The sequence below is a fragment of the Anoplophora glabripennis genome, unplaced genomic scaffold (assembly GCF_000390285.2).
Source record: "Anoplophora glabripennis isolate ALB-LARVAE unplaced genomic scaffold, Agla_2.0 scaffold63, whole genome shotgun sequence".
In the NCBI taxonomy this organism is placed as follows: domain Eukaryota; kingdom Metazoa; phylum Arthropoda; class Insecta; order Coleoptera; family Cerambycidae; genus Anoplophora; species Anoplophora glabripennis.
The window spans coordinates 1603799-1631106 of NW_019416222.1; the positions used below are offsets into that span (position 1 = coordinate 1603799).

The window sequence follows — 27308 nt, forward strand, 5'->3', positions numbered from 1 at the left end:
TAAGGATGACTCTTCCGAATCATGCTCCAAAAACTGGCCTGCGTTATACAGGGTGACCAAAATATCATGTCAAAATTGACAATTGAAAAATTGAAAAATCTCGACTTTTTTAAATGCAACGCCCTGTATATTTTCATACCATGAGATGCAGAACAACTTTGCTATACGTGCTCCTATACTAAAATTAATTAGTTTTTCATGAAATCTCATTTCTATGAAAAAATGCGAAGCTTGCAAATAGCTTACATGTAAAATAACGTAGTCCTGTCAAATGATCTGGAAAATTTTCGATTCACATAAGCTTTAATAGAAAGAAAGGTTTAATAGAAGAAGAGAAGCCTATGGTAACTGTTTATTGGCAAGTCGGATTTACCAAGCGAATAATCCAGATTTACAAAGATATCCTCGTACAAAGTGTTTTGCAAAACTGAAGGAGAGGTTTGAAAGAACGGCAAATGCAAATTATGCGAAGACAATAAGAACACACGCATGTGGTAATCAGGATAGTCAAATTAACATTTTGGAATGTGCAGTCCAAAATCTATCTACAAGTGTCAGAGAAATTAGTGATGAAATTAGTATTTCCAATCGTGTGGTTAATAGAACGTTAGAAGAAAAACAACTTCCACCCCTATCATTCTGAGCATCACCAATTCTTAACACAGCAAGATTTTCAGAAGGGAGTACAGTTTTGTTAGTGGGCAACTATAAAGCTACAAGATTAAATTTTTTTTTCAAAGGTGTTATTTACTGACGAGTCATCCTTTGCCAATACTGGTCGACATAATTATCACCATTACGCCGATCATTATCCCAGATTAATAAGACAAGACGATCGTCAACACCGCTTTAAAGTCGACGTTTGGGCGGGAATATGCGGAGAATATGTCATTGGACCACATTTTCTTGAAGGAAACTTAACTGATAATGGGTATTTGCAATTTTTACAATACGACTTGCTCCAATTGCATGGACACATTCCTCCGGATGACTTAAACAGTCAGTGGTTGCATCATGATGGTGCCCCTGCACATTCCACACTGACGGTAAGTTTTCTCATTATGTAAGTTATGTAAATTCATAGAAAAACTGTTTCAGGTTAGATAATATTTAAATGATTTGTATCCAGATAAGTGGATATGTAGCCAATTCCATGGCCTCCCCGATCCCCAGACCTGTCTTGTCTTGATTTCTTTTATGGGGCTATATAAAAGACTCCTGAAACTCCTCCGACAGATGTAGAATATTTACGGGCAAAGATAAGAAATGCATTTTTGACCCTAACTCCGGAAATGCTGCGAAATGTGTCAAGCAATTTTCGTCATAGAATTGCTCAATATCTATAGAGAAATGGCATTTTGAGCGGTTACCTGTTAATTACTAATTTAACTAGGTCTTTATTACTTTTGTTAGAAATGCACGATGTTAATTTACTGTTTTGGATACTGCATGGGTGTGTTCTTGTTGTCTTCTCATAATTTGTTCTTTCAAACCTCTCCTTCAGTTTTACAAAACACTTTGTACGAGGATATCTTTGTAAATCTGGATTATTAGTTTGGTAAATACGACTTGCCAATAAACAGTTACCATGAGTTTTACTAATTATTCTATTATTTATTTACTAATTCTTCTTTAGAGTTAGAGACAATTATTACTGTCGCTTTTCTATTAAACCTTGTGAATCGAAAATTTTCCAGATTATCATTTGACAGGAGCCTACTACGTTATTTTACATATAAGCCATTTGTAAACTTCGCATTTTTTCATAGAAATGAGATTTCATGAAAAACTAATGAATTTTGGTATAGGAGCAGGTATAGCAAAGTTGTAGAGAATTTAATTATGCATGTCATGGTATGAAAATATACAGGGCGTTGCATTTAAAAAATCGAGATTTTTCAATTTTTCAATTGGCAATTTTGACATGATATTTTGGTCACCCTGTATAACGCAGGCCAGTTTTTGGGAGCATGATTCGGAAGAGTCATCCTAACTAAACATCTGATAAAAAAATGGGCTTAGTAGCTATTAGCATAACCTGTCAGTATCAGAAAATGTAAGCAACCAATATCGACTAGAAGAACCTTTCAAGCGAGATATCTCAAAAACTGAATATTTGAATAGAACTATTCTACACAAAGTACCCTTTATTTTTTAAGTAAAATCCGAAAAAAATATAAAAAATGTGTTTCCATTTAAAAAACCAAAGTTGGTGTCTGTCCAGGAAAAGTGGAACACCCTGTATAGTTGAATATATTTTTAATTTGTACATTCCGAGAAATGTGGCAACAGAGTAAAAAGAAAAATCCATATATTCCTCATTTTAACATAGATATTGGACTTTCCCGCACTAGTGGGACACGCTGTATACTGAAAATTATCTACTTTCCAGAGTTAAATATTTAAATTTTGTTAAATTACTTTACTTGACATTTTGGCGCATGGGTTATTTATTTTTCTGTTTGGTTTGGCAAAATCAAATAGAAAAAGCACTAAAAAATATCAGAAGTAAATAATAACTACGGCCACTACTTAGCACCGTGATATATCACTTAATAAAAATTTAATTTTGGTCTGTCTCATGGCCAAAAAACATAAAAATATTTTGTTGTGTTTCAAAGCATAGTTAAATGTTTTTATCAAAATGCGGTGTCCATCAGAATTATATATATTTTCAACATACGTCAAAATACATTAATCTCTATTTTAAGTTGGTATATTTTCATTCACTTTCAACAAATACAATGTATACGCAAAATACAAATGAGCCCTAATGTTTTTTTTTTCTGCCAAAATCTCGTAGTTACTATATTGCAACTATGGGTTAGCTTGAGATACAGATTATTTTTATTACACACTTTTGTGCATCTATTAGATGTAATAATTAATAATAATGTAACAAAATTACTATCAGTAGCAGACATTTATACAGTCGAAGAACGGTAAGATTTCATATTTAATGTTAGAAATTAATTTACTGTTTCTGTAAACAGAAAACTATCATTTCCCGGAAGCAACGTAAAAGATTTAAAAAAATATTAGATATTGGCTGAGGCTTTTGCACAAACGGTCCTTTAAAAATTCACAAAGAATAATTAAGAAAAGTTAACATTAAAACATACATTAAAAAATAACGTGATAAAAGCATTTTTGATATATGTGTGCGAAAGTTTACACCAATACAAATAAAATTAATAATCATAATTAACACACTTCGAGAGCTTACCACTTGGAAATTCCCTCGGAAATTTCATTTTAAATAAGAATAAAAATCATGCAGGTAGTACATTTTCATAACAGTTTGTCATTTCCCAGCTTGGAACAACCTACGATGGTACAAATAATTGGCTCTTATAATCTGGCAAGATTTAAATTGTCCTATTTTTAACCATTTTTGGACAAAATACCACTTTGAATCTTATTTAAATTGTATTTATCAAAAGAACGTTTTAAACTCAAGCAACTTTTGAACAAATAATCTTTCTCAATTTTTCTTTAAATAATTTTTAATCTCGCTGACATTACGTAAGAACACTTTATAAAAATGCGCAGATTCTTGAGTAATATTGTCTTAAGGACTCCCTCATCTCGATCAAATGCAACTTATCTAAAAATTTAAACTTATCTTAATTTACGTTTGTACTTTCAAAGGAAACCGATTAAATATGACGAAATTTTTTGTTAACATGACGAAACTTCTGTAGGTTAAAAATAGTTGCTATTTTTAACCTACAAATTAATCACTATTTATGTAACAATTACGCACATTGGATCACTTTGGACAGATTTATGTTTTTAATAAAAGTAGATTTCGCTATTAATTGTTAATTAAATTATTCTATCACAATTCTCTTCGAAGAATTAAACGCACCGAAAATCTGCGTAGTTGCAGGCAATAACATGAAACGAGAAAAGTTGAAAAATACATAAAAGCCATAGAAGTTCCGTTGATTAAAAAAATTGAATGGAAAAACAATTTTGATTTCACATTTGTAAAAAAAATAATCACATTCAGAAGGTATTTGTAAATCCGCGATCCAAATTGTCACGCCTATGTCTTATTTCTTCTAGCAGAATGCGTTCTTTCTCAATTTCGCGCAACTCTGCCCGAGTCATAAACGTAAACTGAACGTTCATATTGCACGCTGTGCGATGCAATATTGTGCTATGCCATGCAATACTGTGCTACCATCGCTAACTATCATATAAGACGTTTGTACATTCGAAGCTATACATGAGAACCCGTGATTCTTTTTTGGTAGAAAACTCTGTCTAATACTAATATGTTTCTTGACAACAGATGCAGAAAAACGAAAAATATTTAGGTTCATCAAATTAATGATGACAGTTATACAAGTTCCGAACGTATTTCGAATTTGTACCCATGTTCCCAAAATATTTTAACAAACCTTACGGGATCACAGACGACATATGGCAGCAGTGGAAGACGTAAAGCGAGAAAACAAAATTTCACCCATGTTTCTAAATTTTTCCAGTTTCGTTACGAAGCTCCGATTGCTGCCAAGCACTATCATCCGTAGCAGATGATGCTAACAGAATAATAGCTTAGCCACCACCAACAGGGGAAAGTGTAAAACAATGCTTAGTAGAAAGCCTCGAAAACAATAACATCCCGAGGGCGTATAAGCGTGCTTTAGGCCACAACAATAGAGCGTGTACCATTATTCCAAGGCCAAGCATTTCGTGATTAATGGAAGAACAGCGACAAGTGCGGTGTACTTTTACTCAAGAGTCCGTGGAGGTTGGGATGAAGGATGAAGAAGGAGATGCCCGATAATTCCATTCGCCTCTTCACTGGCGAGCAGGGACGACTAAACTCCCTGCACCACAGGTGGAACACGAGGATATCGCGTAAAACTGTCGCTCAACACAGTCATAGAGGTATGAAGGTGCAGGACCACCATAATCCACAGCTAAGGGATACAACCAATTAAAATCCACGACACGGCGCCCAACGTGGGGCACGATGTATGATATACTACAGAATAATGTAAATCCTTGACAATAGATTTAGATACAATAAGTTTAGACCACCTATTTAAAGAGATTAAAAAAAAAAGATTTAAAAAATATGTATTTTTATGTCAGCAGATACTTTCCCATATGTACTCCATGACATTGCACCATATTGAGAGAGAAGTGGTACAAGGAATTTTAGGAAACCAAAAAAATTGAAGGATAAACATGTGGTTACATTAAGGTAAGATGATAAAATTAGAAAGATGTTATTTAACCATTTATTCAGATTAGGTAAAGCTGTCAAACTTATTTAAGTTGAAAGAATTGACACAATTTTTGAATTACTTGTACCAATTTATACAACTTTCTAGATCAATACATACAGGGTGTCCCAGAATAACGTGTACAACGGAAGACCACAGATTCGTGTGCTCAAAATATGCAGATCTAGACTAATTCAACTATATACGAAATCGTTTAGTTTGGCCACTAGACCTCAAAGTTGCTCAAAATTTTTTGAATTTTATAAATAACTCGAATACCTATTAATCGATTTTGATTATTTTTGGGATGTGGACTTTTGCTTTCAATCTACACACTTTGATGTTATACAGAGTGTTTTTTAAAACCTACAAGTCCTACAAAATTGATGTATGGTGTTCATAACTTTTTCCTCTTTCGGGCAATAATGACAAGCTATTTTTTATCTGATAGTTGATACAATTTGGATGTTTTTGCCCCTCTTGTAGAATTTTGACTAAATGAGCGGTTTGGGTACAAAAAAATATTTTTCAAATGTCTAAATTATCGTGCAACCATTTACAATACTTAACAAAGTACTAGTAGGCACTAATTCTGTAGGTTGACTGTAATTTCAGTGTGATATTTAAGTAATTGTGCCTGACAATTCTTAATGAGTGTTTATGATGATAAGATATACTACCTGTTACTTCATTTTTCGATATGGATACACACATACGACGAATTAGAGTTATTTACAATGTGTCTAATTTTATTCAAAAAATTAGAAAAAAACAATCATATACAACGCATTGATAGCATTATTATTGGCCCTGTTACCCAATAAACTGAATGGAGAATTTTATTTAGAATTTTTGCAAAACACTTTACCCGAGTTATTGGAAGGTGTGCCGTTATTAATCAGAGCTAAAATGTGGTTCATGCATGATGGATTTCCACCACATTTCACTGTATATGTCCGGCAGTATCTGAACCAAAGATTCCCTCGTCGATCCTGTCCTGTGAACTAGCCTGTACGTTCACCAGACTTAAACCTTGCGACTATTATCTTGGGGGCACTCTGAAAACAACAGTGTATGCTTCCACATCTAACACTGAAGAAAATTTGTGGAGGTATATCCAAATTGCCTCAAGAACTGCAAAGGGTGTCTTTTAACTTTCTTCGCCGAATTAACCTTTGTTGTAGAAACAACGGTGGTCATTTTGAACAGTTTTTATAAAAAGTTGTACTAAAATTAATAACATCAACATTGTTACTTTTATCTCCAGCATTTTTTATTATATTTGATTGTTTTTACCAATTATCTCAATAAAATTAGGCATATTGTAAATAAATCTAGTTCGTCATATGAGTATGTAATAACAATATCGAAAAATGAAGTAACATGTGGTATATCTTATCGTGGTAAACACTCATTAAGAAATGTCAGATACAATGATTTAAAGATTAAACTGAAATTACAGTCAACCTACAAAATCAGTGCCTACTAGCACTTTAATACGTATTGTAATATGGGTGGCAAGATAATGTAGACATTCAAAAAATATTTTTTTGTATGCAAACCGCTCGTTTAATCAAAATTCTACAGGAGTCCAAATAACTTTCAAATGGTATCACCTATCAAATAAAAAATAGTTGCCCTTATTACCATAAAGAGGAAAGAGCTATGAATGGATATTATCACGTCAATTTTGTAGGAGTTTGTAGGGTTTCTTGAAGTTTCGAGACATACAGCGCTCGTTTCTTCAGAAAAAACTCGGAACTGGAATTCCAGTCAATTTTATACCCTGACTTCAGTTGAAATTATCTCAGTTTTTCTGAATTCCTATTGCTTCTCTGTATGTAGAGTCCAGTCAAAAGTGCAAATCAGTACATTGGAATTGCATAGGCAAAATTAAAAGTAATAACTCCTAATAGCCTAGACAGATCGTCACTTTTTTGACATTATCATTTTATAATTTCACTTTTTTGTTTTTCGTATATATTTTTGCACGCTCAGTTAATTTGACACCTTTACTGAATTTGTTGAGACATTTGTAAGTGACGTTTACAAATTTGTGAACGGTAAATGTAGAATTTTAAAAATAAGTTTTTATTAAAGATAAAATTGAAATTAGAATTTGAACAATTATTAAAATTTATGAGATCAATCGAATTCAGGTTTATATCATTAAGCTACACATGACGAACGCCACCCACCGTGTCTTTTAAGGCCTAAAATAACTATTCCTTGGTTTGTCAGAATAATGGCAGAACCCCTTCGAGATGCGTGTCTGGTAAAAGTTGAAGGATCGGTAATTTTAAACACTACAATTTCGGTGAAATTAAATGCTAAATGGGACTTCAATCCGTAGAGTCGTTGTTTCTAATACCATTAATATCTTACCTCTGAGGTTATTTTTTAGCATACCTAGATATTGGTGTCAACGAGCATATATGACTTAAGCATATAAAATTAAAAAAATATATTTAGACTTAATTGAAAATTTAAAAAAACTAGTTGATAAAATTAATTATATAAAGTTTATTTTGATCTGGGTAATTCTAGAAAGGATGGGGGAAATAAAACATAAAATTTGGAAAGCTTGCAGGTAATTACAAAGACCAAAACTGTAGGTAAAAATATATTACAAATTATGTAGGTATCTGTCACAAGTGTTTTGAAGAATTATATTCACAGTGTCTAGAAATGATTGAGCCATATTTCTACAGTATACTCCATGAGTAAACATATTTAATGTCAAGTCATCTCAATATAATGTGTTTCTTTTCTTTTTTCAGTTTTAATAAATTTTAATTTTACTGAAATCGGCATTGCCAACATGAAGGAAATAAAATTACTGTTCCAAATAAAATTACTGGTCACGTGGCTGGCAATCATTTCTGAAGGATCTGTATTTTAATCTAATATCTAATTAAATTGAACTAAACTTACAAGCGTACTAAACTTTTGGAGTAGGTCAGCAGAATTAACGCTAAAATCAGGGTAATATACGTAATTAATTGAATAGTTAGAAGTAAAGTTAATTAAAAAAAAATTACAGTAAACTATCTCGTTAATTATGTTTAAGATTATTTAAACATTCAAAATCCATGAAAATTATGCTTATTACTTCGAAATCCGCTTCCTTAATACCATTATTTGATAACGTCAATAACGTTGCTAATTTTAACCAGAGATCAATCAAATTATATTCGTCATGGTATCAAAATCGGATTGGTTCTAAAAGATTTTTTTTCCACAATCTCAAACAATATATTTACTCGCATTAAAATATTAGCAGGAATTTTTTTACTGAATTTTTTCCAATTTCGAATTAGTGTTACCATTTAAATAGAAAAGAAAAAGCTTAGAGTTATTTTTGAAATAATGATAATTAATCGCATGGTTTTCTTAAATGAACATCTTTTCATTAAATTGAACTTTGTGTGTCGAAAATCGTATACAATTTATAATGTAGAATCCTCTATTCATGATTGGCCAAGCAATTCGATTATAACCTGTATATAATATTTTTTTATAAATATTAACTGATTTATTTCGAACCAACTCTGTTGATGTAAATAATGATGTTAATTATTTTATAGTAATAGTTGTAATAAAACTAATTTTAAATGTTATAAAAATTAAAACCAAATGGCATGACCCTGATATACATCCATTCATATTTCATACATTTGCCCTTGCCATTACTAACCCAGTGCAATAAACATAAATTAAAAAATAATCCAGTAATAAATAATTACGAGATTAAGGTTTTGTCAGTTGGTTTGGCTTAAGATAAATTAGTTGCTGCATGTGGTTTAATCTCTATTTACTCATCTCTTAACGAGTTACGTATTATAATCTAGAATAATTGAGTTGATTATGACCACGTCGTTAAATTTGCGTAAAAATATACAGTGTGTTCGTTATATATGATGTTCTGATCGACTCTACCTAATATTAATGGCATTGGTGGTAAATAACTTGGAATTTTTATAAACTTAGGGACCAAATTGTTACTCGCAAGGAAAATAATGCAATATTCCCTGAAGCTCTCACCACATACAAATAAAATTTTCAGAAAACCATTAAACCCGATGTATTGATTGTAGCAACTAAAATAAAAATTGTAGGCGATATTTTTACGTAGTAACAAATACAGAGAAAAGTAAGTGACAAACTTCAAGAGGTATACTTGTACATAAAAAGTTCAGTATTCAGGATGGATAACGGATAGTACTAAGACGCAATTAAAATTTAGAAAACATAAAGGTCTCTTTCTTTGAGTATAATTATAAGGGTATGTATTTGTAGATATACTATCCATTCATAGAATAGGCAGGAAATGGATGCAGCTCAATATTTTTTGTTTTTTTTTGTATTTTTGAGCATGTTTTTAAAATATGATTATAGATTTTTTTTGTTTTACCAAAAAGCATATAGGTACGTCAAAATGAAAAAAATGAGCAATGGCAGAACTATGTACGATGATTTTTCTAAGTAGATTTTTTTTAAGTGTTTCGGACCGAAAAAAATGAATGGCTCGGAATCTTCACCAAGTTTTGTCAAAATTAAATTATTTTTGCGGAAATTAAAAATAAAAACGAAAAATAAAAGAAAAAAAATCGATTTTTCACATTTTTATCAGAAATTTTGAGATTAGAATTAGATGTTAAAAAGTGACGCCTGCAAAAGTTTTTTTTGCATGATCTATAACTTTTGTATTGAATACTTTTTTTTTGACATCAATTTTCGTCGCGAATCACAATCGCAAAATACCATTTTCACTCCTTTTCAACCCCCCAAATGAACCCTCCACCACCCCCGGTCACGCATTTATTTGTTTACGTTTATTATAAGCCCCTTTACTATTTTCCCTTATAAAAGTCCAAGTAACAATTTTTTTTTTCTCTAAGTGTAATTTGGTTGGACTAACGAGTGTTAAAATAATGTAGGTAATTTGTTTAGAATAGGAAACATAACCGTTGAAAATGCCATATTCTTCCTTAATACTATTGCTTAGTTCTATTCAGGAACAACTATTGTTACATTATTAGAACTGTCACATCATATTACCATTGTATTAGATTTTACAATACTATCTATTATGTATTATCAGTAAATATACCAAAATATTATTCAAACTGTCAAAACGAATACACATCCTGTATATGTATGCCCTGTTCTAAATAAAGGATATTCTTTTAACTCTCCTATAAAAGGACATTTTTATGGTTTCCAAGATTCCGATTTGCCCCTATGTAGTTCATTCTATGAACTCTGAAAGAAAAGTTAAACAAAGAATGACCTAATATCTTATGTGAAGACAATGTTGAAGGCAGTTAATAGAACAGAATGATTGAACACATAATCCAAGAACTTAAAGTTAGTTTAGAAAATTGACAGGGGAAGAACATACACACACACACTAGTTCCATGGCAATCTTGACGTTATCTATTGTGGAAACTTGGCAAATAAACCAAAATAATGTGCAAATTGTTGAAGCAAATATCTGTTCTGTACAATGTACATATTGTTATCGGGTGTCCCAAAATTCACGCAATATTTACATTTTGCGCCATTTGTGCGGTAAAGTGCTGCTAACGAAAAAAAGAGCATGACAGCTGACAGTTCAGAGTTATTAAAAATGGAGTGCTAGACGAAGGAACAACGCATTTTCATTGTTAAGCAATATTTTAAAAAATAATGAAGGTTTTGCAACTACAGATCGCAATTTTCGTACAAAATATGGTCGGAGTAGTGCTTTATCTATCAACTGTGAAGAGATTAATTGAAAAATTTAATGAGACTGGCCGTTCTTCACCAAGTCATTCAACACAAAACATCGAAGCATTTCGTGACTGCTGCTGAGAGTCCAGGAATATTAGAATTGGGCATTCCGAGAAACTGCGTAATTTCACGAAAGATTTGCATCTTCATGCTTACATAGTTCATCCACAACGTCTCACTGTTTGGTGCGGATTTTGGGCTGGAGGCATCATCGGACCATTTTTCTTCGAAAATGCGGCTGGCTGCCTGCTATGTGAAAATTTAAAAAAGTCACTGTCCTGATCCATACATTATTTAACTAATTATTATTCCTGACTAAACTACACAGATTTCGAAAAAAAGTAGACATTTTCTTCAAAAAAGTCTAATTCATAAAAAAATAATATTAGCTTAATAATTCAAATTAATAAAAAAAACTTCGAAATATTTCTGTTAAGGCTAGTTAGAAAACTATTCTTATTTATAACCGTTGATTATTACCTACAACTTTCATTCCATTATCTTAATTAGATAGAAAGTTATTTTAAAAAATCCAAATGATAAGACCCCTTTGGAGGACCATATCTCAGTAACAGTGCTCTGGAGGACCAATATTCATAGGAACTTTTTTTTACTACTTTTGGCTCTATTTTCACCTCCTTAAATTTTGTACCAACTTTTCCAAACACCTTGTATATCTCAGAAACGCAACATTAAACTGTTTTTTATGTTTGATATTCCAAACATACATGTAAAAATAACACGGGGGATATAACTTGAATGACCATGTACTAAACAAAGTAATTGTTTGCCGGTAAAATAATTTGAAGTTGTTTGCGACAGTTTCTTTTCCTTGTTACATTTTTCTTTTGTCCACTGTTTTTCAAGAAAGGTCAATGTTATTAACTGGCGCCGCTCTCTAGCTCTAAAATATACAGTTATATTTTTAAACCGACGAATTAATATCCTCCTACATTTTCTCTAACGCATTGAAGGATAGCGGGTATTTTTCTACTCAGTTTATTTTAGTAACACCGCAATCGTGTAATTTTAAACGGAAAATTATTTATAGCGTTGATCTCCATTTAGCGGTAAACAAAAAGGACAAAGAAACTTGTTGCTGCCTCTTAACTTTTCAGGAGAGCAAAGCAAAGGTCATTGACAAACAGATTCTACTACCTCTTATTGAGTTTATTTTTGTTTTGGAAGTTGTTTTTCTAATACGATAATGGTTACGAAACCAATATTCTATTACAATAGTGATGTTATAGTAGAAAATTGCTCATCAAAATCAGAACAAGTCTTTGAACAAGTGTATTCTAAGTCCACGTCATAAATTAAGGGGGGTGATTCCTTGGGTCATTTTAGGCCCAAAAGTTTAATAAACTAAAGTTACTGGTTTTCAAGTAAAGTTTTTGAAAAAGATCACATTTTTTCGATTAACACTGAAGTTGTTTGACGTAGATTGACGAAACTTGGGGAAATGATATAACTAGTTAAAGGCAATAATTCGGTATATTTCTATATAAATCTGTCAAGTAGTGGCGGAGATTCAGGGGAGCTTTGTCATTAAAACCCCCAGAAAAACTACGCCGTTGGATTTTCAGAAAAATTAATAGGCGCATTTAATTTACTGTCATATTTTTAATAAAAAAAGGTCTCTTGCATTTTCTTTTCATGAATATAAAAATTATACAAGGCTATGCTACATCAAAGTCTTGACAAGCTCAAGCTCCGCTTTGGTTTGAATAAATTGCTCTTATAACGAGCGTTCAAATAAAAACGTGGTCAAGTTGGTTCTAAAAATTTGGACGTAGGGCGTAGCGTATAGCAAATGAACTTAAACGTCATCTGTCAAAGCGCTATATCGCCCCTATCAATTTGAATATTTTCGTTTTAAAAAGCGTTTAATATGGTGTTTTCTCAAAAACAAAAAGTGTTTATCATAGAGTCCTACTTTAGAAATGGACGCAAGATTGATCGAATATGGAAGTATTCTATTGAGGAATGTTTCATAGAATTTCAAAATCAATTTCCCGGCGTTGTTGAGTACAAAATTTTTCAAAGTGCAGTTCAGCGTTGTGTTAATGTTTTTCGTGAAACGGGCAGTGTAACAAGAAAAGAAGGAAGCGGCCGACCTAAAAAGCGGACTGAAGAATTAAAAGAAAATGTCCAACAAATAATGGAAAATGCGCCAAGAACTTCTGTACGTGTTTTATCACAAATGGTGGGAGTATCAGTCGGTACCTGCCACACAGTGTTAAAAAAAGATTTGCGTTTGTTCTCCTATCGTTTAACTTGTCAGCAAGAACTTCATGAAGTTGATTTTCCGCGACGGGCTGTATTTTGTGAATGGTTTTTAAACAACTACGGTGAACTTCATAATATCACCTTTTTTTCTGATGAAGCCTGGTTTCATTTAAGTGGTTACGTAAACTCACAGAATATGAGAATGTGGTCTTCTGAAAAACCAGATAACTTTTTTGTCGAGGGCCCTCTACACGCTCAAAAAATTGGAGTTTGGTGTGCTCTCAATCGAAGGAGGATTTATGGACCTATTTTTTTTAATGGTACTCTTACTGCGCAAAGGTATAGAGAAGAAATTATCGCTCCTTTTGTTAACCAGCTGGAAGAAAACGAAATTACAAACTTTTACTTTCAACAAGATGGCGCAAGGGCACATACGGCAGGCGAGACGATGAATATGTTGAGGGAAGTTTTCCAAAATCGACTAATAAGTCTCAATGCTGAACATGAATTTCCACCGAGGTCATGTGATATTACGCCGTGTGATTTCTTTTTGTGGCCTTACCTTAAAAACACTATTTTTGAACTGCCTATTCCTGATTTAAACCATCTGCAGGCTCGACTTATAGACAAGATTCGTGAAATTAACAATACCCCGAGCATCTTAGAAAATGTCTTTAATTCTTTGAGGAACAGGTGTGAAAAGTGCTTGGAACAAGGAGGGGGACACTTTCAGCAGCTGCTTTAATTTATTGTTATAACAAGGAGGGGGGCACTTTCCGCAGCTCCTTTAATTGTTTGTTATTGTTATCACGATTATTCTTTAAAATAAAGTTAAATAGTCATTAACGTTATTGAAACTGACAGCTGCTATACAGCTCGTTGAGAAATGAGGTTAAGTTGGTCGCTATAAGCTACTCCCTACGTCTAATGTGTCAGAGCCAACTTCGACCACGTTTTTATTTGAACGCTCGATATATAAGAGATGCAATGTGTTAATATAGTAATCTAGAAAGAAATATAATCCAAGTTTCCATACAGTGTTAATAATATAGCTCTTAACAGACGAGAGTTTTTTTGAGGACTTACGAATTCATTTTACATTACAGTAAAGCTCGATCTTTTGTTCGATCATGATTAAGATACTGTTCTTTTACTTGGTCATCGAATTATTCTAATTATATTATTTGTTAGAAAAAGGACAACAAAGATTTGTGAAATGTTTATCTTATGGCAACAATAATGTATATCCTCCATGGAGATATTGCCAGCATTTACTCTTTAAAGAATATGATTGCAGATCTTAAAAAAGTCCTATAGTAACTACACACATCGAAATATTTTACTTGAAAACAACGAACACTAATATATTGCACTACTCTCTACTACACGTAATAATCAGAAATTGATTGCACAAGGCAGTGTGCATATCTTTTATACGAGTGTTTCAAATTACGACACTATTTTTAATGTAGTTTTGTTTGTTTGATTGTTTCTAATGTATTGATATCTGAGTCCATTTAAAATCGAAATGTAAACGAATCACAGAAAACATATTAAAAAAATTCGAATTTCATTCATAACTCAGAAAATTGTACGCCTATTTTACTATTTATTCCTGGAAAAAAAATTAAAAACAATCTCTGATATTTTGAAGTGTGTAGTTGTCTTGAAATTAAAATTGGCAAAACGGAATTTTAATTCCAAATTTTCATAAAAAAAATATAATATTCTTCATATCAAAACCGAGATCATGAACCATTTATTTATTATTATTTATCGTTTTTCCATGTGAAAATAGGGATTGACGTCTCGGAATATTATTCTGTTAAACGTGGAGTGCCTCAAGGCTTGGTACTTGGCCCATTACTCTTTCTTATATATACAGCAGATCTTCCTCTACAATTGCCACTTAAATGTTCTCTATATACCTACTGATGATACAAAGATTTATGGGGATCATATTACTGAGTATCAACTATTGCTATAACAGATTGGTGCAAAAATGGTTAATATCTCTGAACTCCAAAAAATGTATAGTTAAAAACAATCCAAGATTACATTGTCACATTGGCAGCATTCTATTGCCAAAAATGGACAGGCAAACCGATCTTGGTGTAGTGATTTTCTAATGATATCTCTTGGTCAGCTCATATAACTGCTTGCCATAAAGCTTAACGCTCGATATTTGTTTTATCTTACACACAACCCACTAGCTGTGTGGTATCCAAAGAGATCAATCTCAAATTGAGTTGTTACAACGCTCTCACCAGAGATCCCTATGGTATCACCTCTTATAAAGAAAGACTAAATATCTTCAAACTATAATTCCACAAATCGGAAGACTTAATAGTGGCGATCTGATTACTACTTATCGCATTCTTCATGGCACATATTCCACGGATTCAGCACACCTATATACAGGGTAGACCATAGAAAACGTACCGCAAGGTATTACAGGGTAGCAATTGAACTTTTCGGCAAAATCCAAAAACAGGTAAAGTTTGCTTCTGAGGGGGAGAACTTTTGGCGCAAAAAGCATAGCAAAATCTTCAACCCCCTCAGTGGGGGTGCCATCCCCCAAATTTTTTTAAATGATAATGGGGGTCAAGTGGGGGGTCATTAGAAAGGGCTTTTAATTCTCTATACATCGATTCTTACTTTTTAAAAATCGATCCATTATTTTAGAAAATATGCAGCTTTAAAAATACGAACAATATTTTTGACGAGAAATGCGAAAATCGATTTAATTTTACTTCAAAACTTACGGTATTAGCTTGGTAAATTCCTTCAAAAGAATTCGCTGTTTTTTTTCTGATTTGCGAATTCTTTAGCCTGATTTTGGTGAGCAAAAAATTGTCCGCTTTTTGTTTCGTATTTAGATAGGTCACAAAAAGTTGATAGATAACTGTCTTGTGACATGTAGTTGAAGAGTACCAATACTGCCGAGTCTTTTAAACTGATTAATTATGGTGTACTCAATTCCAGAAAGAGTAGAAATTATTGAGCTTTTTTTCAAAAACAATGAATGCGGAAATCGGGTCGCCGAACTGTTCAACCAACGGCATCCTGAGAAACATGCGTCTGGAAAAATTGTTCGCGAATTGGTGGCCAAATTTCGCGAAATTGGCTCCGTTCATAACAAAAAGAGGCAGGTTGAAAATCCGGTACTAAATGAACCTACGGAAATAGCGGTATTGGGGCAAGTGGCAATGGATAGTACGCTGAGTACAATGCAATTGGCTACTGCGTCAGGAGTGAGTCGTACAAGTGTCCAACGAATATTAAAAAAATACAAATTCCATCCTTATAAGATTCGGCTAGTGCAAGAGCTAAATGAAGACGATTTTGATCGTCGTTTGCAATTTTGCGAAATAATGACTGAACGAGCGATAAACGATAATTTCCTCTTTAATGTGTATTTTTCGGACGAGACACACTCCCAACACCCCCAGAAGTTGAATGTATGGGCAGGTAGTTTTGGAAATTCCATTGTAGGTCCTTCCTGGAAATTTGACAGGCGATATGTACTTGGATTTACTACAAAATGTCATCGACCCAGCTCTAACAAATATCATAGAGGACGACCCTGCTTACAATGAACACGAACTGATTTTCCAGCAAGACGGAACTACTCCACATTACTCGCTCAATGTGCGCAATTACCTAAATGAGACGTTTCCAGACGCTGGATAGGACGAAGAGATGCAATTGAGTTGCCCCCTCAGTCACCCGACTTAAATCCTTTAGATTTCTTTCTCTGGGGGCACATTAAAAGCAAAGTTTACAGCACTCCACCTGATATCTTGGAAGATCTGCGAGGACGAATCATTAATGTATGTCGCGAAGTAACACCGCAAGTGCTCCAGAATGTTCGACAACGGTTTGAAGACAACCTGTATCATTGTATGCAAGTTGGCGGACAACATTTTCAGCATTTACTTGACTAATACCGTAAATTTTGAAGTAAAATTAAATCGATTTTCGCATTTCTCGTCAAAAATATTGTTCGTATTTTCAGAGCTGCATATTTTCTAAAATAATGAGTAAGAATCGATGTATAGACAATTAAAAGCCCTTTCTAATGACCCCCCACTTGACCCCATTCCCTTTTGAAAAAATTTAGGGGATAGCACCCCCACTTAGGGGATTGAAGATTTTGGTATGCTTTTTGAACCAAAAGTTGTCCCCCTCAGAAACAAATTTGACCTGTTTTTGGATTTTGCCGAAAAGTTCTTTACTACCCTGTAATGCCTTGCGGTACGTTTTCGATGGGCTACCCTGTATGTTAGGTATCTACTGATATTCGACATCGTGGCCATATTCACAAACTTATCCATCAGAATTATACTACCAGATGTAGATAGTTTTTTTTTGCGCAACCGTATATTTCATGACTGGAATTCTTTACCAAACTGTGTTGTAAATTCTTCCTCTATAAAATGTTTTAAAAACAAACTTGATAATGTACCTATTTAAGTTTTAATAACTGTAATTTGTTTATATTTGTATTTTTTTCTTCACATGTTTGTTATTCTCTTGGTATGGTACTGTTTTATTTTATATTGTATGCCTATACATATTTAGATTTATACATATTGTTTTTGCCTTTTGAGTCTTATTATGTTAATAATAATAGAAATAATATTTTTTGCTTCCTTGTTTATTTGTGTGGACAATATTTTCTAGTTTCCTCCAGACGTGTTTCAGTTGTATGTTTATTCTAATAAAAGTCGTAGTAACATCAATACACTATAACAAACTGATTTATAATACAGAGTGCAAATGTTTAAATCGGTTTTTTATAACGGATCGACATGCATATCGGTCCATGGTCGCCATGTGAAAGCGTTGATTATCATGAATTTTTATCAGCCATACGGGTTGTAGGTCTGCCCTTGACTCAATATAGAGTTCAAAGTACCAAGTGACAACAGCTCATTGAATTACTTCACTTTAATGTAAGAGAATCAGCTATAAGTCTAAATAAATTATCTGAGTAATAAATGCTTAATTAAGCAATTAAATAAATTAGGTAAAGAAAACACATATGGTTATTTATTTATGTATAAAGATAAGAATTATAATTTGTACATTAATGGAAATATTCATATAACCATTGTTTTTGCATTTTTTAGTATTTTTTTAGGGTCAGATCATGGGGTTGGTTTGATCACTGAAATAGTGAATATTTGTTTGAAATTTAGCTATAAACACTGCAACATATATCAAAACATTTAAGTAATTAAAATGATTAAACGTCAAATGTGATAATTTTAATATTCCGTTCTATATCTTCTATCGAGATAAAATACCTAATTAGTAATTTGATGTTTTGTACGTGTTGAACGAACATTTACAAAACATCTTTTCTAAAGCAAGGTTATTGTACAAAGATTTTTAAAAGTTTATACAACATTTATAACATGAAATGGGCACAGTTTATAAAGTAACAGTTCTTTAATCTATCTGGTAAGAAATAGGCCAAATCTGTGGTCAAGCCGTGTGTCGCTCTATGCTCACAATACACAATGCTACTGACTGCCATAAAACATTTGCTATACACTCAACCAATCAAAGCGTCAAAGTTATTCAAAAGACAATGAAATTCATGGCCAACGTGCCTAAAAAAACCTGGATTGTTCACCGGTACGCCAGGCCGACAGGGCAGGCGTTAGGGTGTTGCTAGGTATGTATGGAATAAATTGATCGATGCGAAGCTTCAGATCAGAGACAGACATGTACATGTTATTGTACAATGACGCGATGAGATTACTAAAAATTTTGACTATTTTAGATAGGCGCCTGTGATCTCGGTAAATGTTGAACGGTTATTTCGTTTTTAAAATGGGTATTTACCGATTGTCGGAGACGATTAACTACGGAACACTTAGACAACTGCTAATTATTTTCTACAGTCGCTTTCTTTATGAGTAAGAAATTATTATTTGTCAACTTTTGCTGGTACTTACTTTTATGTACTATACGTATATATTTTATGGTAAACTCAATGTGAAGCGTTTAATGTTGAAAAATAGACATTGCCCCTTTTTGTTTTATACTATGCAAGTACCTACATATCAAATTATCGGGCCCCACGTTGGGCGCCATCTTCTAGTCTGCACAGACTATAGAAGTTTGTTATCAAGCCTTTTCGGTGAACACCTAAGCATCCTACCCACGACAAGCAGAGGCTAAAACAAACTTCTATAATCCGTGCAGTCTAGAAGTGGCTATAAGAAGATGTATATAATGTGCCCCACATTTCATGGAGCCACCCTGATATCTCACTCACCTGATAACCGAATGTTTTGAAACTTTGGTGGTGAAATATCTATACCTAGTGTTCATACTACAAAGTGCGAACGGCAGCTCTCATAACGGCGGCAATGGGCAATGGGTCGGTTCTAAGAATTTGATTCGCAACATATATATTAGCAGTTTCAGGAGAACGTTAAGGGAACGATAAAAGATGTTAACATGGCGCCAACCTACACAAAAAATGAGTAAACAACCCCCTAACGTTTTCCTCTCCCTGAAGGTCGGGTTGGAGAAGACGAAATAAAAATACACATAAAAATCTCACTGGTATATTTCTCACTCTGCTAGGTGTTCGGCAGGATACTGGTCTATGCTGTCCTGGCGTTCTGGACGGCTATCTCGAATCTGGATTCAGGATGATAACCTATTCTCTTCCAGGATTACCAAGAAAAATTTCTGAATGTTGACTCTTATACTTGTAATGACTATCCAAGCTTAGTTACTTAATCTTCACTAAGGTCTTAAATTTTGAATTACTATACTAGTTACGACGAAATCAATTATTATCGCGTAACTTTAAAACACAATTGATTATTATTTGAGACTTCCCAAATATTGGCAAAAATTTAAGTCTTTAAGACTTAATTACGACAATAGCTCTTATTTTTACTGCAGATTTGCAGTAGAATTTGCCGTAAAATTTTCTGGTAAGCTCTGGTGAGAGAAAATGGAAGAAACAAAATTCAATTAGCACGTGGCCACATATCATTGAAGGTTTTACAAAAAAAAAACAATAAAATTCTAATAGCTAGCTATGTTGGAATTTACTGGATCATTTATAAAGAAACTAATATTTAACATTTAAATAATTACCTATTGATGTAGTTCTTTGTTCACTTGGTGATTAAATTTAATTTAAATTATTCGGTTTATTATAATCACACGCGAGCTGTTAGTTTTGTACCAGTGCAAAATGAAAGAGGCTTTAACTCGCTCCGTCAGTTGTTTTATTGACTCGATTCTGCAAAAAAACTACTCAACCAACGTGATTGGTTGGTTGGGCACAAAACATTTCCCGACTGGCAACTGAACGATACTACCATTATATGTTTACCATCCATTACAAATTAACAACCTTCTCTGCATGTCGATGGTCTATGATTAACAGAACAAATTTTATTAACCTCCAACGAATGACAACCAAGTAACCTAATTTGTTGATATCCCAGATTCGATTTACAACAACAATATTAAAAGAGAATAGTACAAATATTAGACATTACAGTTAAAATACATACTCTCAGATCGATTACAATTTATATACAAAGATTCTCCATGTTTTACAGGTAAATAGTAAACAATTATTGTATATACAGTTTAGTACCTTGATGTTTTATAACTAATTGCAGGGTATGACAAAGATTTAAAAGGATGTAACAACAACATAGCAGTATACAGGTGGAAATAAAACTAATAGAATTCACAAAGTTGTATTTCAATGCTAAGGTCTCAAGAAGTTGTTTGATAGTTGACTTTTAGTTAAAATAAACTGTGATATTCACTATAAACGGATAGTGAATATTACACTATAAAGCGGGTCTTTAGACGTAATATTTGACTGTTGTCAGAGGCGTCCGATTCTGTGATGGAAAAAGGGGTCCAATTTTAAAGAAATATATACATAGCGATTTTTTTAGAAAAAAACTAGCACCTTTAGAAACCAGGAATATTTTTGCTTACATTTTTTTTAATAATAATTTCTTTATAAATATTTAAAAGTGAAAACAGATTAATGTGTCAAATATTTTATAATTTTGCTATAAGAACATTCTCTTCACTTATTTATAGAACAGATTGATTACTAAGATTAAAAATAATCACAAAATATCTATCGCATCACAATAACGCAACAGCAATAAAATACAGTTGTACTATGATTGTAATATTGTATAGCAGCTCTTTTAGTTATCCAGGGTGATTCAGAACTTATCAAAAAAAATTAAAATTCTGGATGTACACGGGTCTCTTACAATACAATTTTGTAAAGAAAAAATCAAAAGGGCAGATCGAAAATGATATAAAAATATACTTCTGCATGGCACTGGAAACTGGTCCACTGTAAAACCTGACTTAGCACAATCCCACCGGCATGGCGGCAAAGTGTGATAAAAACGGACAAAAACTTTCGCAATGAAAGAAATAAATAGAATTCAACTACTTTTGCCGTTATTGTTATTATTAATTAATAAAATTAATTTGCGGTTTTAAATAATAAAATAATTTGACATACCGTAAACTAGGGGAACTGCGACATCCGGGTAAACTTCGACACCTACTATAATTTTGCTTTTTTCTGTTTTATATTATTTTATATTATTTTTTTCAGTTGATTAGGTTTGTCTTATCAAATTGATTTTGGTGAACAAGAATTAAGTAGTAAGATGCCGGTTCAAACCGAGCGAATTACGAATGTCCTGTTTACGAGGATAATTATAATTTTTGTTGTTTGTTTTGTTGTTTTGTTCTTTTGTTTGTTTGTTTAAGTTGTTTACTTTGTTTGTTTACTTTTTTGAGAATGTTTATTTTACTTTTACTTTTTAGAGAATGAGATTTGTTTTTTAAACCAAATGTGCCTTAAAACCAAAGGTTTTTATTTTAATACAATCGTTTTATAACATATGGCCTTTTATTATACTCTTAGTTGATTCTTCTGACCTTTAAAATATGGTAAAACTATGTAGAATTAACCTGATTTTTTTGTTGTCGAACTTTTTTACAAAAATTTCTCGTGCAACATCTATTCTCAAATTTCGTGGATAAGTTGTGAATCACCATATATAAAATATATGTAAAATATTTATTCTGTTACGACTTCTGAATTTTAGGGAGATATCGAACAAATATCTACTTTCTAGCAGTGTGAAATATTCATCAACCCTTGACTGCCAATTGTTTGGTACTTTTGGCACAAAGGCTGTTTATTTAAAATTTAATATTCACAACAGAAATAATTCAAGAAATACTGAAAATGATAAGGAAGTAGAGTGACTGTAAATGGACATATTAAATTAAGGCGAGTTATTTTCAAAAGGTCACTGAACATCGATTTCGTTTAGCCTAGACAATGACTATTGTTTTCCAACATAAATTGATTTCCAAACGCAACTGTATAGTAAATCATTCTAATATTTTTTATATCGAACGAAGGGAAGGAAGTCTACTTCCTGTGCAATATAAAAAGGAGAAAAGGTGAGGTTTTAAAGTGACTAAGTGGACCAGGGAAATGTTACAAACCTTCCTAGCCTAACATATTACCTGTCCCTTTACACATTTAACGAAAGAAGATAAGGTTTGATAAACATTCACAAGGCCAAGGTTCGTGACGTGTATACATTTAACATGATTTTATGCACTGATACTTGCAATTTCGTATCCTGAAACTAACTAAGCTTTTATCAACAGGTACTTACCAGGTACTTGAATTTGGAGTCGTACCATATTTTTTTCATTAATCAGTGAATTGGTTTAGTAAATAAATAACTTAACACCACTTTAAGACATTTCAGTTTGTTCTTGATTACCTACTTTAACCGATTTATTGAGAAGGTAGCTTAACACATATTTCGGATTTTTTACTGTTTTCAATGGGAATAGGAAAACAGTACAATTCCACTGTGGACAGTGCATATTTCTTATCATTGAAAAACTTTAATAAGCAAAGTAAAGTAAGCTAACCTTGAAATTATTTTAAAAATGTGTGGGCAATGCACATTTTGAAAATAACTGATACTTATAGTTAAATACATGTTACCACATTGACCTAAATATTGGTATCAGTTAATGTTTATATGAAAAACCAGGATTAAAATTTATTAAATATGCTTTATTAAATAATCAATAACCTGAGAATTTCGTTTGACGATATTGAGCAGAAAGAATAATTATCACACGCAACAAAATATTATGTACATCAGGATTATACAAAATGAAAATGAACATGAAAAATGCAATATTTATAAACATATCTGTAAAAACAAACGCGTTGTTTAGAAAATAAATCTCACGAAATTTTAGAAAATAAGAACGGTTCTTAAAAAAAATAGAAGCAGCAATTATTCAGTATTCATATATATAATATATATAATATATATATTATTCAGTCAGTATTAATGACGATATAGAGGGTATTTTCAAAAGAAGTAGCAAAAATGATACAGCTAAAAAGAACACGTTTTGCATAAAAATGTCTAGTAAATTGTTCACCTCTTAGAAGATATAAAAAATATATAGAATGGCGGCTGTATTTTGCAAATCAAAAAAGGTAAAACAGTAAAATTTTCTACTAATGCATGTGCAACTTCTCAACAATTTTCTGCCCCTTGGACGGGGTTGAAATAAGTATCCCCTAAGTTATTTTTTGCTACAACTTTTTTGTTTGACAAAAATTTAATATTCGAAAAGTAGAAATTTTACAAATGTAATTTATACGAATATTTTATAAACGTCTTAAAATAATTTTGCAAAAAACTCTTTTTGTACGATTATAAGGAATGAAGTAAAAGTACTTCATTTGAGTACATATTATGAGCAAGGTATCTTTGAAGTAATTTTCTTTTATACATATACTGAACATGAAATAAAAAATTACATTATGGTTGCTGTATTATTATAATGCTATTATAAGTACAACTGACTATAAATCTTTATAATTTTAGAAATAATTGTAAAAATATATTGTATAATCACAGTCATAATATGTCAATAACAAGACGTAAAATTACATGTAAAATAAATTTACAATGGTAATTTACAGTTGTTTTGTAAGTAAATAAATTGCCTCCATATATACTTTAAATTATTTTGTCAATGTCGATGTTTTCAATATCAGTATTTAGAACAACACGTGCAAATATGATTGTTTTGTTAGTTAATAGATATCATATGTTATTTCTAATTATTTCGTCCTTCAATATACATGAGCAAGGTTTCACGCAAATTCACAGAACTTTTGACACATATTTTCTCCATTAAATAATTTAATGTTTACTTTTAATTTTCTTTTATTATTTCATGTTTGTCCGACGCTACTGAATATCTTTCCTCGTAAGTTCATATATTTCTGATTTTTTAAATGACCTTTTTATAGTTTTGCTCAGTGGCAGCTCTTGACTTCCATACCAGGGAGGGCGTAAAAATGTAGGTACAAAGTATTGATAAAAAAATCAAATATAATTGGTTAGTTTTATTTTAAGTACTATTGAAATACATATAGGTAAAATGTGCTCAACATTATTTTTTATAGTGAAAGTCCATTTTTCTGCTTTTGTCCGAAATAAGCTTTTCGATTACTTTTTTTTATTAAAGTTTAATATGTTTCGCAACACTTACTTTTGAATAGATAGCATTGCAAGTACTGTTAGTTTCTCTTTACAATCTAACTTAAACTTTTACAATCTTTTAATAAACAGACAAGAAACAATACGTAGGTAATAAAATTTTACATCAAATGTAAACAGACTATGTTTAATAAGAAAAAAGCAGTGAATAACTATCATTTGGTTACTGGGACTATACTGCATAGTAAATATGCGCTACTCCCACTCGGTCTTTCACTGCTGCGCGACTGTAACCATGACCACCGCTGTAAACACTCTACCCTAGAGCCCACGTATTCAGTGCTTTTCAAATGAATTTTGCAAGTCGAGTTAAGTTTCATAAGTCTAATCTACATATTTATCTAGATAACATTGTAAACTAAATTTTAAATTAAATTTTTTAATAAAATTGCTGGGAGGCGCCGCCCCAAAGCCCACTCCCCGCACCAGTCGCCACTGGTTTTGCTACTTAGTCGACATTAATACTTGGAGAATTCCTCAAAATGATTATTATTGGTCTATTATATTTGTAAGACATACCTAGTATAATTCCAATTTTTTGAAGTTCTGAATATGTTTTAGATAAAAAAATCCACAAAGTATTACATCTATATGAAAAATTATACTAACGTTAAGTTATTCATTTTCTTTTTTTTTTTCCTTAACACTGAAGCGTTACTTTACAATATAGTAATTAATTATTTCTAGATACAGAATTTCTATTTTTTTAAATGTCATTTAAACATTTAATTTCACCCTTGATATATCGACATGATAACTACAATGTACTAGTTGTGTTAGTAAAAAAGTTAGGTGAGTGCTAAATAAATTAAACGTAGGTTGTTTCTATTCTTTACAGTTCGTTTCAAGGGAGTTACAGCCCTCTGGTGGTAAAAAAATGCACATGTATTTACATAATATTCTAACTTCTTTAATCTTTTTTGTATTTATGTTGAGAAAAAATTATAGAAACAAAAGTTTTAGGAAATTTCTTGAGGAAATATACGAGAAATAATGTTGCATTTTAGAAATATAAACAAAACTTGTGTTTTTTTAATTGAGAGTAATATTTGCCTCCTCCGTTGAAATTTTCCAGACAGAAGTACATGTTGAAGAAAATGTTGCACATTTTCGTTATTGGCGAGTACATTTTTCACCTCAAAAACTTCGTTCTTGAAAATTTTCTATTTGTTTACAGACCTTCACGTGCAACACTCGGTATTAATTTACATGAATGTATAATGTATGTCGCAAATAAATAGGTATTTTCCTAGTACGTATTGTAACGTTTCAACAAGAACATTCGAATAACGTAGAATTTACATCGCTGCCTGAAGTAGCCCATACACGTTGAAACATGCAGTAGTGCATGTGTCGACTGCAGGAATCATGAAGTTTGGGATGAGAATTAGCTGTTATACACACACTTAACATGACGGCGAAGCATGCATTAATTCTTGAAATAGATACATATAACCACACATAGGTGGGGTGGGGGAGTGGAAGGTGATGGCTGTATTCTTATATTTGAGAAGTTCGAATAAAATATTATAAATATAAAAAGTACGTTTTATTCTAAGGTCCCAGTTTGCACAAGATGAGTTGAAAACCGAGGATTCAACAGTTGAACTAGAGGACCTACTATTGACAGCAGAACAAAGGATAGTTGCCGCTAATGTGTGTACTTGATATTTATGCAAAATAAGTTAAAATCAATCTGAAGTTTCAAGTATCTTCATTCTATCCTACATTACAAAATCTGATGATGAAAAAATATGATGTTCCTTCACTTAATTTGAATAAATTACTACAGTCAATAAGTGGAATCACATATTTTCACATGAAAAACTGAAACAGACAATTATTAGAGCAAAGGGACGTATTATCATATTTCAAAATCTAAAAAAAAAATTAAAATCGTGGTTTCTTAACAGTTATAATGAATTCCTAAGGCAAAATTATCTCATTTTTATATTTTAACTAATAATAATATTAATAATCATAATAAGTGTCTTTATTTAAAATTATAGGTATTGATTACAGGCGAAGTCTAGCCTATGGCTACTCTACTTAATCTTAATAAGTTTACAAGAAAAATTTGTACATATAAAGTAAATATTGAATAAAATATATTAAAAATATTATTTAAAATCGTCAAAAGAAGTACACGCCTTCATATAAAAGAATAAATCTCAAGTATAAATCACGAAAAGAATAGGTCCTAAAATCGATCCTTGGGACACCCCGGAACTTATGAAAGATAACGCGGAAGTTTCATTATCAATGACTACCATCTGTTGGCGATTACTTAAGTATAATTTGAAAAATTGCAAAGTGTCATCAAACCCATAAAGTTTTAATTTCGAGATTAGCAAAGCATGGTCTAGCGTGTCGAATGCTTTGGAAAAAACTAGTCAAATAAATGCT

The 27308-nt window shown here is 32.0% G+C and overlaps 1 protein-coding gene across 2 annotated transcripts in view; it reads right to left on the reverse strand.

Annotated features, from left to right (window-relative positions):
• Nucleotides 1–27308, reverse strand: part of LOC108903716 (sialin) — a 119840-nt gene that overhangs the window by 60337 nt on the left and 32195 nt on the right. The gene's annotated exons all lie outside the window — the stretch shown is intronic.